The sequence below is a fragment of the Carassius carassius genome, chromosome 4, assembly GCF_963082965.1.
Source record: "Carassius carassius chromosome 4, fCarCar2.1, whole genome shotgun sequence".
In the NCBI taxonomy this organism is placed as follows: domain Eukaryota; kingdom Metazoa; phylum Chordata; class Actinopteri; order Cypriniformes; family Cyprinidae; genus Carassius; species Carassius carassius.
Window position 1 is genome coordinate 23,417,540 of NC_081758.1, and position 17,693 is coordinate 23,435,232.

General features: G+C 38.6%; 1 protein-coding gene across 1 annotated transcript in view; it reads left to right on the forward strand.

The window, feature by feature from the left end:
- Positions 1-1,044: 1,044 nt before the first annotated feature.
- LOC132139526 (neuronal tyrosine-phosphorylated phosphoinositide-3-kinase adapter 1-like) overlaps positions 1,045-17,693 on the forward strand; it is a 61,990-nt gene continuing 45,341 nt past the window's right edge. The window contains exon 1 of the mRNA XM_059547938.1: positions 1,045-1,776. The gene's annotated coding sequence lies outside the window, so the exon portion shown is untranslated. The remainder of the gene's footprint in view (positions 1,777-17,693) is intronic.

Below are 17,693 nucleotides of genomic sequence, written 5' to 3' on the forward strand. Positions count from 1 at the left end.
TTTAGGGTGAACTAACCCTTTAATGCATTTTCTGTAAAGCTGCTTTAAAACGATATTTGTAAAAAACACTATACGAATAAAATGAAAACATGAATGTAATTGACTCAACCAAAGTTAAGAAGCCTTAAAATCTAACTTTTAAACTGGTGTCTTGATAATGATTTGTTCAGTTTTGTGTATATCAGTTCAACTGATTTCCAAAAAGAACTGGATCAAAAAAAATTGTTCACCAATTAGTCGGTTAAAAGAGTTGCCATTTAACAATGAAAATTGTACATTAAATATTATATAAAGTTAAAAAATAGAGCAGTCATTTGAGTAATAACCCATTTCATATATCCCATGTACAGAAATATCTCAAACCATGCATAATTTGTATAAATTCATGCTTACAAGTCTATTGCATTGTCTTGTGTCTGCATTACCTTTTTGTACCAAGTTCTTTTTTGTGTGTGTAAAGGTAAATTGTGATTCATTACTGATAAATGGTTACATGCTTTCCAATTATTTCTGTGCAATCTCATGTCGAATGCACATGAGCTACTCTAATTAAATGTGTGATGACACAATGACTCTCTGCCATCCTGAAGTGTGAGTAATGTTATTTTTATGATTTGTTCTCCATGTCTTCAAGTATTACTTCTCACGTTTCTCCCTCACTTGTCTCTAACTCAAATCACAAATTTTTCTCATGCCTGCATGAATAGCACATGCAGGAGATCATCTAAGTGTGGGGATAGTGAGAGCAAGAGGTTCATGAGCTGTTCTTGCTGTTGATAGTTTGTCTATGATGGTAGGTGATTATGTGGATGAGTGCTGTAATGTGGGCTACCTCTTCAGGTGAATTAGGTGATTGTCACGACTGAGAGAAGGTGGTTATGCCTTTATGTTAAATTCAAATATGCTAAACACAAATGTGTAAGTGAAAAGAGAGATAAGCATGAGAAAAATGTGGTATAGAATATTCAGTTCCTCGGTGTTGTTGGTGGAGTATTGGGGTTCGTTGGCGCGCTTGCCTCGCGCTGACAGACTGCTTACGTCTGCACACAGCGAACGCAGACAAAAATCGTAAATACGTGCGTCGAATCAGCTGTCAGAAAGGTGGAGGCAAGGGCAGGCATGAGAATGTAAACGCAACCACGGCATAACAACAGTCGGTGGAATTTATATTTAGTTTTGCGAGGGCAGAAAATGTCTCCCTTCACAAAACAGCAACACGATGCAACGTCATTTAAGGAGAGCGAGGCGCGCATCAGAACGGAATCAGTCTGCTTCTCCGGTGACCGACGGGCTCTAAAGCGAGAATATTAATATTAATATTAATATCAGCGCGAAGTGCGCCGCCACCGCCGACATATCTGTTTATCTGCGGGCTCTGCATTCATTACCATGAAGTCGTCTCGTTGTTAGTCGGCAGGCACTAACAGACTGCATTTGTGAATGGTTCTTTGGGCCTGCTTTGAACGGATGTTTTTTTTCTTCGCTAACGTCGCAGTGAACTGCACCATGGATAGCGAAGCGCTTTCTCATCGAGCTCCGCGCGGAGGGTGAATGGGGATGAGGATGTTGTTTACAAGCAGCCAACAGTCAGCGCACTGATGCTCGGTCTCCTCTCATATCATTTTTCATCTAATCTTTTTTGACACTGTTTGAAATTACTGTCACCTCCGTCTTTACTCTTTGAAGAGGGCAATGTCATCATCAGCAGACCGGCGTGGATTTGTTGTTGTCTGATTTTACTACTTGCCCTCTGCAATTCGGCTTCTCACCGTTTATGTAAGTCAGTCTCTTCTGCACCATTTGTTTTCTGTACACTAAAGGCGGATATTTTTAAATCATACAAATTGTGACGAAAGTCGAACTCGTGGTATTGATTTGTGTGTGGAAACGTAATTGCAAACATCAGGTAACAGCAAGCCATACGATCTCCCACAGAGGAATTGACCAGCGCCTATTGCCATGTTTATGTCAGTATATATATATATATATTGCTTTCAATGTCAATCCAATACATTTGTTGTGTTTTTAAGACCAATTTTTGAAAAGAAAAAATAATTAAATAACGTGCTTTCCCTGTTGATCTCTTCTCCAAAAAAAAAAAAAAAAACCAGTCCCTACACAATGTAAACGCCTAACTGTGTCAAGGCAGTGGGTTTGTGATCATCTGAGCGTATATAAGTGACGCGTCTCGAGGAGCGACTTCATGTGAACGCGAGAGTTTTAGAGTTCACTACCGAGGAAACGAGCCGTTACGGGGTGATTTATTAGATATCCCCATAAAGTATATGTGAAGGATGTAGACTTGATATTTAATATATTTTACATGGACGCTATTAGCCATTTATAGACTTTGGTTATTAGTGTTGTAACCTGGTCTGTGATAACGGCGAGTGTCTCCAGAAATTTTCGTCTCACGTAACGTCTGCACTAATCGTGCGTGAAGGTGGCATCAGAATGCCAGTGGCACGTGCGACAAGCTACAACTGCAGCCAATTTTATTACAGCCGTGATGTGATAGTAGATGGGAGGCGTGGCTGCGTGCGTGTGTATGTCTGTGGCATGAACCTGGACGTCACCGGATCGGTCTTGTGTGGTAATGATTAATAGCACTAAATTAGACTGTCCACCGGAGACATTATTCGCGGATTAAAAGGAAGAAAGACGGGGTGAGCGAGGGGAAAGCCAGTTAGGCGAGGAGGTGTAGACTAGAGTAGCTACACTGCAGACATGAGGAGACCAGCCCCACCTTGTCTGGAGGCTGTGGATACCTTCACACAAGGCTTTTAATAAAAGTCTAAAACAATACTGGCCAAATTTCTGTTAGGCAGGACAGGAAGTATTAATTAATGAACCATTTTGGTATTATGAGATATTTTTTTCTTGGTTTTACCATACATGATTAAACATAGGCTACAGGATGTATATGACAAGATCTTCAGTCAATCATCCAGTTGATCAATCATTTAATCAAGCAGTTGTAGCACTGTGTATTTCCCTTTTGGGAGTGATGCATTTAAATAAGTGCTGGGTGTGTTCTCAGTTTAGAGTTTGTGTGTGTGAGTGTGAGAGAGCTTGAGAGAGAGAGCATATGTGTGTGGTTTTTTTATGTGTATTTTTGACCATGGAAGTAAGCAAGTGTGAGTGCTTTCATTTTGCATGTCTCTGTGGATGTGGTTGTAAGAATTGTGTGCAACTGGAAACCTGGGAACAACCGTATGTGTGTGTGTGTGTGTGTGTGTGTGTGTGTGTTTGTGTGTCTGTGACAATTTTATACAATGTTTACAATGAGGATGGATATATACAGTGGGGAAAATATTTATTTGATCCCCTGCTGATTTTGTAAGTTTGCCCACTTACAAAGAATTGAAGGATCTGTGATTTTATATGGTAGGTTTATTTTTATGGATAGAGACAGAATATCAACCAAAAAATCCATAAAAACACATTATATAAAAGTTAGAAATTGATTTGCATTTCAGTAAGTGAAATAAGTATTTGATCCCTAAGCAAAACATGACTTAGTAATTGGTGCAGAAACCCTGTTGGCAAGCACAGAGGTAAGATGTTTTTTTGTAGTTGGTCACCAGGTTTGCACAGATTTCAGGAGGGATTTTGATCCACTCCTCTTTACAGATCCTCTCTAGACTCTTGAGGTTTCTTGACTGTCATTTGACATCGAAGTTTCAGCTCCCTACACAGATTTTCTGTAGGATTGAGGTCTGGAGACTGGCTAGGCCACTCCATGACCTTAATGTGCTTCTTCTTGAGCCACACGTTTGTTGCTTTAGGGGTATGTTTTGGGTCATTGTCATGCTAGAAGACCCATCCATGACCTATCTTCAGTGTTCTGGCTGAGGGAAGGCTGAGGTTCTCGTCCATATTTTACAGTATTTATCCATTTGCCCCCCAATGTGTTGAAGTCGTCCTGTACCCTTAGCAGAAAAACAACCCCAATTAGATATTTAGACATACTGTATTAAATTGCTTGTTACATTATAAACTTGGCCTATATAAAAACACATGTGGAGTATTGTATTCATTTATCTACAGATGCCTTCATTGCATAGCTATTAGTCATGTATTAGCTTAATCATATACTTGTACATGCATTTAAATTTGCTAAGGCTAATACGTTATTCGGACATAAGTTGGATATACTTTTCCTAACGGAGACATGGGCCTCTGCTGGTGAGTCGTCTGTTTTTGAAGAACTGTGTCCGCCGGACTGTTGTTTTATTAGTACACCACGATGTACTGGCAAGGTGGAGTTGCCATGGTTTTTAAACAAACCCTTAACATACGTCCCGTTTCTGTCGGGACTTATGCATCATTTGAGTTACAATATATTGTGCTAGAGTTTGATTCCACTGCAGTGTTCTGTGCGCTTATTTATAGGCCACCTAATTTTGACAGTACATTTATACGAGATTTTTGTGAATTTATAACTCATATCTTGCCATCATATGATCAGCTGTTATTATTGGGAGATTTTAATATACATGTGTGCTGCCCAGGTCGACCCTTGGTCAGTGAATTTGGTAATATTTTGGAATCTTTTGGTTTTATGCAACATATAATTGGAGCAACTCATGTTCATGGTCACACTCTGGACCTTATTTTGACAAATGGTGTTGCTGTAGAAGATGTAAACATAGAAGATGTCTCCTTCTCTGATCACAGCCCTATTGTTTTTATTGTCCATACTGAGAATTCTGCAGTTATGGAAAAACATCTGGGCTATTACGCTCGCTGTATAAACTCATCTATTCCTCCTCAGTTTAGTGAACTCTATGATGCTAACGCTGTTGAAGGATCTATTTTGAATGCTGTTGAGTCTTCCATTGGGCCTGATAAACTGACATCTCTTCTCTATACAAATTGTTCTAATATTTTAGATGTTATTGCACCTTTTAAGTTAAAGTCACCCAGGCAAAAAACTTATTATTGGCTCGACGACAATGCTCGCTCTCTTAGGCGGGCATGTCGTCAAGCGGAGAGGAAATGGAAACAGGATTCGTTAACTGTGTCTTGTGAGTTTTTCAAAGAATGTTTGTTTAACTTTCTGAAAGCTGCAAAATCAGCTAGGTCTAAGTATTTTTCAGATTTGATTAATACACACTCTCATAGACCTAGAATTCTGTTTTCCACGATTAATTCAATAATTAATCCAGGTTGTCAGTTTCATGTGGAACCCTCAACTGAACGTTGTGAAAAATTGTTACAGTTTTTTTTTTCTGGAAAAAGTGTTAGCTATTCACTCCTCTTTTACCTTGCAGTCATCAGATCTGTCACTGTTTTCGCTGGCAGGTCCGGCTTCCTTTTCTTGTTTTCAAAATGTTTCTTTGAGGGAACTCTGTGATTTGGTCAATAAGATGAAGAAAACTACCTCTTCACTTGATGTCATTCCTTCTGAGATTATTAAGGCCTCTTTTTCTGAAATCGGGACTTCCATTCAGTCATTGATTAACTCGTCTCTTAGTGCTGGGGTAGTCCCGAAATGTTTTAAGCATGCTGTAGTGCAACCTTTGCTTAAGAAACAGGGTTTGGAGGAAAATTGCCTTGATAATTATCGGCCTGTTTCTAAGCTTTCATTTTTATCAAAACTTTTAGAAAAAGTTGTATATTCACAATTGATTTCCTTTTTAAATGCAGCTAAATTAACAGAACCTCTCCAATCTGGTTTATCTTCCCAGCATAGCACTGAGTCTGCTTTGCTTAAAGTATTCAATGACATTTTGCTTGCAGTGGATAGTGGTAAAAATTCAGTTCTGCTGCTTCTTTATCTTACAGCTGCTTTTGATACAGTTGATCATGATATTCTTCTCTGCCGGTTAGAAAATTTGTTTGGTATTGGGGGTATTGCTTTGCAGTGGTTTAATTCATATCTTAGAGACAGGTCTTTTTCTGTTGAGTTAGGTAAGTTTTCTTCATCTGTTGCTCTTATTATCTGTGGAGTGCCTCAGGGATCCATTTTAGGGTCACTCCTTTTTAATTTATATATGCGACCTTTTGGAGACATTATTAGGAGACACAATGTTTCATTTCATTTATACGCTGATGATACCCAGTTGTACATACCATTGAAAGCCGGTGATACCATTCAACCCTTATTGGCCTGCCTAGAAGATATCAAGAAATGGCTTTCCAATAGCTTTCTTAGACTTAATCAAAATAAAACGGAAGTAATTGTCTTTGGCCCCCCTAAGCTGAGAAGTGGTCTCATAAATGAGCTTGGCAAGCATTTCCCCTCAGTCTCCTCCCAGGTCAGAAATCTTGGTGTCATTCTGGACTCTGAACTTTGTTTAACTAAACAAATTAATACAGTTGTCAAGTACAGTTTTTATCAGTTACGGATCATCTCGAGACTGAAATCATTTTTAACTTTTAATGACCTGGAGAAAGTCATTCATGCTTTTATAACCTCCCGCCTTGACTACTGTAATTCATTATATTTGGGTCTTCCTCAGTCTTCCATTGCACGCTTGCAGATGGTACACGATGCTGCTGCAAGGCTGTTGACCGGGGAAAAGAAAACAGATCACATTACACCAGTTTTAGCCTCTCTTCATTGGCTTCCTGTCTATTTTAGAATTCAATTTAAAATTTTGTTGTTTGTTTTTAAAGCTTTTAATGGTCAAGCCCCATCTTATCTCTCAGATCATCTTATTCCTGTTTCATCCTCCAGATCTCTAAGATCTTCTGATAGAGCTCTTTTAGTTGTCCCTCGTTCACGCTTAAAAACGAAGTGTGATAGGGCTTTTTCTATTGCAGCCCCTTGTCTCTGGAACCAACTTCCACTGGACATTCGCCTTGCACCATCTATCACAACTTTTAAAATGAAGTTGAAAACATATCTTTATTCCCAGGCATTTTAAATTGGATTTTATCTATGTTCCATTGTTTTACTGTATAATCTGTTTTGTTCTGTTTATTTTATGTTTATCTTTGACTATGTTCAGCGCTTTGGTCAGCTTTGCTGTGATAAATGTGCTATATAAATAAACTTTACTTACTTACGTTTCAATGCGAGTTATACATTTAGCTGAATAAACTTTTATTAAATTAACAATGTCATATAAATAATACAAATAAGTTATTATTATTGTATTGTTTTAAAATATTGCATTCATAATTTAACATTTGTCTTGAAAAATGAGACCCCCTGCAGTACCACCACAGTCGCCCTGTTAAAGACTCCTGTACTAAAATCTGTAGCAACTGCACTCAAACACACGCAACACAATACAAGTGACTTCTAGTGGCTGGTAAGAGAATAACTACTGTCTCTCTATTTCCATCTCTAACTGACTCCCTGTCGCTAAGCTCCCATGATTTATTTATTTTTTTTAATTTGATGAAACAGAATATGACAATGGCTTGTGGGAAAAAAAGGGAGAGAGATGAGCAAAGAGCAAAAAAAAAAAAAAAAAAGTGGTGAATAAGAATGAACGTAATATGTTAATGAGCAGATCGTTTTAAATACTGTGAGATTGGAAAATGAGAGAATAGAAGTGCAATTGTGAACAAGATGGAGAAAACATCATATTACCTTAAGAGACTTCAGGATTTATCAGGAAACCGAGGAGAAATATGTGAGTGTGTTGGACAGAAGGAGAGAGACTGTTTGTGTGGCACTGATTAGACTTTGACAGATGTTCCCTTGTAAAGCTCATTTTTCGGGTTTGGCTTTAGTTCTGTCTGTCTGTCTGGATGATCCAGGCTCAGGATTTACACTGTAGATTTTCTGAAAGGACCGAATTTAATTTTTATGGCATGTTTGCATTTGAGCAATAGTGTGATGTCTGTTTTAGGCTTAAATCAAATGAGATGTGGGAAGGGTGGGTGGAGAAGTACTGATGAATAAAGATGAATAATCTCTAATGTGACGCAAGACAGAATTATTAAGGGAAAGATGTACATTAGAATGAACTCTTCAGGCAATGAGGCTTACTGTATTGTTGGCAGAGTATTTCAAACTAATATTCTGTTAGTGAAGTGCTTTAGCATACACTTGAATGCAACGCTGTAAAAGTGAAGTGACATTCAGCCAAGTATGGTGACCCATACTCAGAATTTGTGCTCTGCATTTAACCCATCCGAAATGCACACACTGTGAGCAGTAAACACACACACACACACACTGTGAGCACACACCCGGAGCAGTGGGCAGCCATTTATGCTGCTGCGCCCGGGGAGCAGTTGGGGGTTCAATGCCTTGCTCAAGGGCACCTAAGTCGTGGTATTGAAGGTGGAGAGAGAACTGTACATGCACTCCCCCCACCCACAATTCCTGCCGACCCGGGACTCGAACTCACAACCTTTCATTTGGGAGTCTGACTCTCTAACCATTAGGCCACGACTTCCCGCAAAAATAGTGCTCTCAGGCAGAATGGTATAGTTTTAGAGATGTAATCTGACAGAAACTATGTGGATTTTTGTATGTACACATACTTGTCTGTTTTTGGAATTATCGTTGTAGATAAAGAGACAGCGATGGATCTGGTGAGTTAAGAACATGTTTTGCTTACAGGAAAAACTAAAGAAAAAAAAAGAACAGAAGAGAAAGAACATGGAAGAGGAGAGGCCAGCATCACTGGGGACCCTCACAAGCAACATCAGTGTTTCAGATTCAATAGAGCATAGCTTGTATAAAGACTGAGGGAACAAGCGGGAGAACATTAAATTTTCATGGTTGAAGTTAGATTTGTGGACCTGGTTTCTAGTGAATTTAAAATCAACAGAAGAGTGACCAGAGACGTTCACAACACCATCACACGAGTTGTGACTGCTTGGTCCAAAATAGCTTCTGCTATGTAAAAAGTCAAATATTTAATTCAGTCTTCTACTTGGTTGCACAATATGTCATATCTGTTGCAGTCTAACATGGAAACACTTTCAGGTCAGAGAGTCTATTGCTTTTAGCACGGAAGACAGGTAGAGGGGCTTTGGAATGGTTTGTGTGTGTATGTGTGTGTATGTATGTGTGTTTAAATGCACTTGTGTGTTCTGTGCTAAATATTTGGAGGATTTGCTTTTCTGGAGGAGTGTCATGTGGCTAGATCTGGCATCTGTCAGAAGCAGGCACTGTGCTGCTGTGAACCGGGGGAGTCCTTCACAACTGCTTTATTTATGGTAGTGATTCCCATCCAGGGGTGCATGTTCTCTAGGGGTGACTAAAAATGATGGTTTTGCTTTTACATAAACCTATAGAACAGAGAAAAATTAATTAGTGGCTATAAAAAATAAACTTTTACATAAATATTAAATACTTCAATTAAATACTTTTAAAAATTGATTCATATAATAAAATGTTTTTATAATGTATATATATAGTACAGACCAAAAGTTTGGAAACATTACAATTTTTAATGTTTTTGAATGAAGATTCTTCTGCTCATCAAGCCTGCATTTATTTGATCAAAAATACAGAAAAAACAGTAATATTGTGAAATATTATTACAACTTAAAATAATAGTTTTCTATTTGAATATACTTTAAAAAAAATGTAAAATGTTTTGAATAAAAGGTTAAAAAGAACTGCATTTATTCAAAATAAAAAAAAAAAATTCTAATAATATATTTTCTTTACTATCACTTTTTATCAATTTAACATTAACATTAATTTATATTTTAAAAACATTGTTTATTTTATTTTTTTACTTTTTATTCATTAAAGTATCCTAAAAAAGTATCACATGTTCTGAAAAAATATTAAGCAGCAGAACTGTTTCCAACTTTGATAATGAATCATCATATTAGAATGATTTCTAAAGGATCATGTGATAAGGATCCTAAAATTCAGCTTTGCATCACAGAAATAAATGATAATTTAAAGTATAATAAATTTAAAAACAATTATTTTAAATTGTAATAATATATCACAAAATTACATTTTTTTCTGTATTTTTGATCAAATAAATGCAGACTTGATGAGCAGAAGAAACTTCTTTCAAAAACATAAAAAATAGTAATGTTTCCAAACTTTTGGTCTGTACAGTATATATATATATATATGTGTATGTATGTATGTATGTATGTATGTATATTATAATGGGTGCACTTTAACCTACAAACCTTTAAAAAATTGCAAATAAAAAAACAGTTTAATAAATAAAAATGAATAGACTTGAATACTTTTATAAATGTGATGCATGAATTTATGCAACAAAAATATTTAAATATATACGTTTTAGAGCACTTTGGTAATATTATTAATAATGTTAAATGATCCAGTACAATATGGGTTAATAGAAATGAAGGCATACTTGTGGCTTTCTGATGAGGCTGTGGGAGTGCATTCTTGGCTGTTTTTATGCGTAAAGCATGTATGTGTAGGTGAGTAGCCACTAGGTTTCTAACAGTGAAAATATTTTTGTTTCTGTCAACACAGCACCCACCTCCTTGTCCTCATCTTACCTCTGTACACACATGCAGCACACACTCAGGCGTGCAATCTTTTGTTCACTTGTGTACTCAGCACATGAAACAGATGTGCAAGATTACACACACACACACACACACACACACTCCATATAAAAAGCAATGCCCAAAACAAAGTTTTCCCTTGGGAGGAGCATGTGAAGGGGTCCATTACTCCACAGTCTGCCCCAGCTTAGCATGTGTAAGTGTTGCTGTGTGTTTCTGTTTGGATGTATTCGTATATATATGTAGGCATGTACCTGTTGTATCATGATGCTCCTTCCCAAAGCATAGGCCTACATTGTTTTGAGTAGAATGCTTTTCACATGCAAAAGCACACAGACTCTACAACGTAAGAGGGTGTTTAATTTTTCTATTGTCTTGTCTTCACAATTCAGGATTTGGTGAGTATTTTTGTTTCACGTGCTTGCATATGCGCTGGTATGCGTGTGCAATTGCATATGTACTGCCTTGCGTGTGTATGTAGCATGTCACCTTGATTACTGCAGATTCTAGTGAGCATTATGAAGTCAAGGGCAAACTAGAAAGAGAGAACAAGGGAAGGAGTGAAGCGAGAAGGAGGGGGAGAGGAGGTCAGCGAGTGCTTCTGTGAATAAAGTGAGAGAGAGTAAAAACTGGATGCAGAAAACAAGAAGAACAGAGTGAAACAGCAGTGGAAGGGAGGATTGATTTAGATATGGGACAAGGAGATATATTTTGTCAGCTTGCAAAATAAGGCAAATACTGGTAATCCCTGGTGATGGTTCACTTTGTTTCGACAAAACACGCTTGGACACATGTTCAGATGAGTGCTGTGTGTGAGGAAGCGGTTGCTCCTCCACAGTTCCTCACTAATTGGCAGTCTGCTGCAGTGCTCAGTGTGTGATTGCTTGTACGTATGGGTGTTTTCTAGACAGTGCAATCAGACACAGCTAGCCTCTCAACGCAGTGTTATGGAGCTGGACAGACAGACTGCAGCTTGAGTGCTATGGTTCAGCTGCCCAAAGATGCAGTATAGTTTCTCATATTTAATGTGTGAGATAACAATTTGGATACATATACAGAGAAAGCAGGTTATTTTTAGACCAGACATCATTAAATATTTATCATTTATTAGGTGTATTGTTGATCAGTCGTAAAGGGTGGTGTATTTGTGTGTGTGTGTCAAGTTTTGCTTAAACTGTGGGGATCAAATGTCCCCACAAGGATATTATAAACTGGAGTAACTTTTGTTGTGGCGAGCCACAAATATTTATCACAAGAAAAAGTGGCTTCAGAAATATGTTTTATATATGACATAAGGATCGAAAATCTAAAGCTAAACAAATCTAAAATTATGTTTAGGTTTAGCAGTTAAAAATAGTTGGAAATCAGTTGGAAAACCCCCACCATGATGAAAAAAATATATATATTTTGTTCGTTGGAGAACTAAAAATGTGTATCAGTGTGACTATTGGAGACAGAAATATCTCACCTGTCTAAAAGCTGTGATTTCAGGTGATATAGGTGTTGAATAAACAGAATAAAGTAGGGTATAGCAGTGCATTAAAAAAGTAATGTAAAAGGATTTAAAATAGTCATAAATTAATCAAAGCAGAAGTTAAAATAACAGTAAAAGAAAGGAGCCATTAATATGTGTGAACCATTAATTAACATTACTTAATGTTATAACAGTTATATACATCATACGATTATATTAACAGTTACTTACCTTTCATAATCATGCAGGCTGCTGCTGATGTCCGCGCTGAGTATCTGACTGGACCTTTAAAATTTGAACGGAGTGAAGCGGGAAACATATTTAACCCAACAGTTGGGATATAACTAAAAATAACCCAACGACGAAAAAAAAATGACCCAACAAATTTTAAGATAACCCAACACATTGACCCAATAACCCAACGGTTGGGTTTAAAAAACAACCCAACGTTTTTTACTGTGTATGGATGTTATGGACTGTTATGGAGACAATGTTTGAAATGTTTGTAAGGCTGAATTATGTTGCTTTCATATCTTACGGTGTATGAAATAGAGCTGTTGTGATGAATTATAGGTCAACCTGGAATTTAGCATTACCCTTGACAAAAACCCAATAGGACTTTTCCATTGGCTTTTGGATTACTGCAGAAAATAAACTCCATGGCCAACAAAAGTTCGATTTATACAAGTTTAGGTCAACATAATCATCACAAATGAACACAGCATTTATGATTTTTGAACCATAAAGTAGGGTGGCCATATGTGCCGTTCATATGGAATATGTCCCAGCCAGGATTTTAATATTGCCTAAAACATCCAGAGCAGTTTGACCAATAACATGCAGGTATTGTACATAATCGACCGATCGTGGGGCTGCGTGTGAGAAGGTGAGTTCTAGAAGGAACTATCAAAGCGATGCAAACATGCGCACGTGTTTGTTCATTCGATTGACTTGAAGCGTCGCTGCACAAAAATCCCCCCAAAAAAAGTCAGACGAATGAACAGACAAGTGAAAACAATTCAAAAGCATAAGGAGCCGTCTGCTCTGCTCTTTATAGCTCTCATGAATGTTACACAATGATCAACCTGCACAGTGCAAATAGCCAAAACCTGGATATTTTAGGCATTATTAAAATCCTGGCTGGGACGTGTCCAGTATGAATGGCGCATATGGCCACCCTAGTTATAAGTAAAAAGCTAAATGAACTACACCATTGTCACATGTCTATAAACCACCAAAAGGTCTGAGATAGAATAGTTTGCAAATGCGTGATTATAAAAACAATGAGACTGTAATAGATGAAAAATCTAAGATTATCTGTTTACTGTTATAATAGTTAAAATCCTGATAAACACTGTATTCCTATTAAGCCACTTGTCAGTAGTAGGTATAATTTGAAGTGGCATGGTTTGTTGTACGATGACCTCCATTAATGAATTTTGAGAAATGTAACATTTGCATTAGAGTTTTCTATATTTGAGGCAGCAGATGACTGCTGTCCTTCATCAGATTTCTAACAGCAGACTGCTCTATGATTCCCTTTCATAATCATTTAAATCCACTACATTTTTAAGTTAGACTTCTATGGAGCCTCTTCTTGAAGTAATATAAATTACAAGACCATCATGCACACACATTCACATTATTTTCATTTGACCCTTTTAGATCTCAAAGGTAAAATTTACTCTAAAATGACCAGTTCCGTCATCATTTCCTCACCCTTATGTATTTTGTGATGGCCTGTTGGTCTGGCCTGTTTCCTTGCGTCTGGTTTATTCTCTGTTGCAGGGGGCGTGGCTATCGTTTGTCAGTGAGATTGCGGACACCTGGTTCCAGGTGTTTCACGCCTTCATAAACCTACCACTCTCTTTGTTGAGAAGGTGCCTATATAGAAGAACTATTTTGTTCATGCAACAAGCAACACCATACAGTACGTTCCATTCATCCAAACATGCACCTCATTCTACTGACCTTACTGACTTTCACACTTCATGGTTGTATTATGTTATGTTAGTTGTTGTATCCGTGTTTTTGTTTAGTTAATAAATTCCATTTTGTGTGTTAAAACTGTGTCCTTCTATTTTTGTCATGGCTTTAGAGCCTGATCTTGACAAAGTGGGGGCTCGTCCGTTGGTTTTGATCCGTCATATCGCTTAATTGTTATTTTACTAAGTTTTGGAGTGGGAGTCGTATTGTTTTTTCTTTTGTTTTGGCGATGTCGGGTCAGAATATTGTGAATGGTGTGTCGTCATACGTGAAAGCTGAAGATCTTTGCCCGACCCCGACGGGACCCGATGGGACCCGACGGGTTCGGTCGAGTTCGGGCTTAATTTATATCATCTTACGCGGGCTCGGGTTGGGCTCGGGCTTGCGCTCCGGTTTGCGAGGTAAACGAAGGGTCATGTAATGTGTTTCGATTAGTGCGATAAAGATGTGAAAATGGATGCTGAGTAGGTGTAACGGAGGCTTGCCTCTGGCGATTACATTTTGGTTGCACCAGCAACTAAAGCAAAGTCTGAGGTGTGGAAAAGTTTTGACCATGTTTATAATGAGAATAATGAGTGAATAATGACCCACCATCAGTGAGCGCAGGAACGCGCTGAAGTCATCTACAGTGGATTCATTCATTTTCCTCCACAATAACAGGTAGGCTTAGCCTAATTGTTGTGAGTAAAGGTTTTTCAAATGATAACTAAATATTCATCGAGTCTTAAATGCATAATGTGGACAGAGTATTTACGCTAATGTTGGCATTATTCTTTTATTAAATGTCAGCTGCTAGTGGCGAAGCAAATCCGGCGGAGCCTTTATCTTAATTTCGTTATTGCCAAATACCAATCTTAACTTTAAATGTATCTTAATTAAATTTGTTTAAAAAAAACTCATTTTTATTGGTGCGTTGGTCTATTTATAGGCTAAATGAGCCTATGCCTATTTAGAGTGCTGAGATGTTACGATGTTACAGAGGACTTATTTTATTTCTTTATTCCAACTTCCAAGTGGCCTATAGTCTACGTTAGTTGGGAATAAATTGTTAAAACACGTATAAATGACTCATTCTTGACAAAAGGAAAAAGAGCTGTGTGTGTGCGCACATTTGAATAATGTCGGGCTGTAAACGGGTTCGGGCTTTTAAAAAGCTGTCAATCAAAATGTACTTGTCGGGCCGAAACCTGTCGGGCTCGGGTCCTGTCGGGCCTAACTTTTAAGGCCCGATTACAGCTCTAGTCTGGGGCGAGTCGCCAGTTTCTGGTTGCTTTTCCTTTCCATCGGGCTTTGGTGCTTAAATGCCCACCGCCGGTAACTGCATGAAGAGAAAGGTTTGAGTTTAGGTAGGTAGCTTTTGGGGATGAGTTAGCTAGAGGGACATTCTTTGCTTTTAGATCTTGGCCGTTATGTGCTTTGAGTCATACACTTGCTGAGCTGTTTGGCGCATTTTGATAATGTCGATTGTGGAGGAATTTATTGCTTGTCCATCTAATGAGGCGTTTGAGCAATGTACAAAGGAGCAGTTGCTGCAGTTAGCAGACTACTATCAAGTTGAGGTTAGTAGCAGTTCTAAAAAATAAAAAATAAAAGGCAACATAAAGAGTAAATTGGTTGAACAGAAAATTTTGATGGAAGAAAAATCTGCTGCTTCGTCTTTTGTGCCTTTATACAAAAAGTTGCGTCAGCAAACTGAGCAAACGCGCTTGGATTTTGAACATCAACTCGAGGTGATTCGTGAGGGTAAAATTACATCTCGACCTGGACTGCATCCTGAGTTAGCGTTATTTGCGACTGGTGCCGAAGTTTTCGGAGAGCGATCCAGATTCTTTTTTTCTGTTATTTGAAAGGATTGCAGATGCACGTATAACTGGCCGGCCGCAGCTCGTGCTTTGATGCTTCAATGTGTGTTAACTGGTAAAGCTCAAGAGGCCTATTCAGCAGTAACCGCGGCAGATAGTCAAGATTATGCAAAGGTGAAAGCTGCCGTGTTGAAGGCTTATGAACGCGTTCCAGAATATTACAGACAAAGATTTAGATCTTGGAAAAAAGGTCCAAAGCAGAGCCATCTAGAATTTGTGCGGGATTTAACGACTTGCTTTTCACAATGGTGTGCGTCGGCTGATGTCGCTGATTTTGAGAGATTATGGGAACTCGTTATATTGGAACAATTTAAAGACTCAGTTCCCGAACGTGTTGCCACATATATCAGTGAGCAAAAGGCAAAAACTGCGACTGAAGCAGCTGCGCTGGCTGATGATTTTGTGTTGATACATAAACATGCATTTGTTGAACACAGGGTTCCAACGAATTATATAGGGACTGGGATGAGTACAATGCTGGATGTTTCGTCTCGTACAAATAGAGTTTTTCAGTCCGACGATGGTTGTGTTTCACGTGAAGTGGATAAACGTTGCAACTACTGTCATAAACGTGGTCACTGGGAGGCTGACTGCTATATGCTTAAGGCTCATAAGACAAAATTTGTTCCAGGTTCTCAGGTGAAGGGGGCAGGCTTGGCCGTGCCTGGGAATCTGACCACCAGAGATTCGGGTTACCCTGTAAACAGCTCGTGTTCATCTGCTATGAAATCATATTTGCCGTTTGTGAGAAGGGGTTATGTGAATATGGTTGGCAGTGAGGTAAAAGTGCCGGTGAATATTTTGAGGGACACGGGAGCATTTGATTATTTTATTCAGGCAGGCGTGTTACCTTTATCCAAGGAGTCTGAAGTTGGCAGTTTTATTCCAGTTCGGGGGAATGGGCTTGAATGTTTTGTCTGTACCATTACATAGAGTGGTTATTGATTGTGATTTGTTTCAGGGCGAAGCCGCGCTTGCTGTGCATCCAGCGTTGCCAATTGAGGGAGTCTCTCTGATTCTCGGTAACAAGTTGGCAGGTGCCCGGGTTTGGCCTGATGTTATTCCGTCCATTGTTGCCCAGTCGGTGCCACTGTTGAGGCACGATTCTGATGAATGCCAACGGGATTTTTCTGAGGCATTTGCAGCCTGCGCTGTAACCCGCGCTATGGCGTGTACCAACACAGAACATGAATCTGTTTCTCACACTGGTAAATGTTTAAAAAAGTTGTCATTGCCTTTTGCCGATTTCCCTGCATCTCTGTCTCATAGTGAGTTGGTGGTGGAGCAGCAATTAGATCCTTCACTGACAGGGTTGTATGATCTGGTCAGGCCTGACGGGGAGGTCGAGGACAGCGCCTGTGGATATTTTCTGCAGAATTCTCTTTTGGTGAGAAAATGGACTTTGCACAGTAACGTTGTTGGGGATCCTATTTTCCAGCTTGTTTTACCAGCTAAGCTTAGACAGTCAGTGTTAAAAATTGCACACAATGAGTCGGGACACTCTGGTGTAAAGAAGACATATGATCGTTTGTTGAGACATTTTTTTTGGCCTGGTTTAAAAAAAGATGTTTCTTTCTATATCAAAACATGTCACACATGTCAGCTGACAGACAAGCCTAACCAAGTTTTGTAACCCACCCCACTGTATCCCATTACTGCTGTTAGTCAGCAATTCGAGAATTTGATTATCGACTGTGTTGGTCCTTTACCGCGATCAAAGTCTGGCGCTGTCTATTTATTAACGGTGATGTGTCAGAACACCCGCTATCCAGCTGCATATCCGTTGCGCACCATTTCAGCCAAGTCAGTACTCTGTGCTCTTTCTCAGTTTTTCAATTTTTGGTATTCCAAAAATAATTCAATCTGACCGAGGGTCAAATTTCTGTTCTCATGTATTTGCGCAAGTTTTGAAACAACTTTGAGTTCAACACAATCAAGCCTCGGCG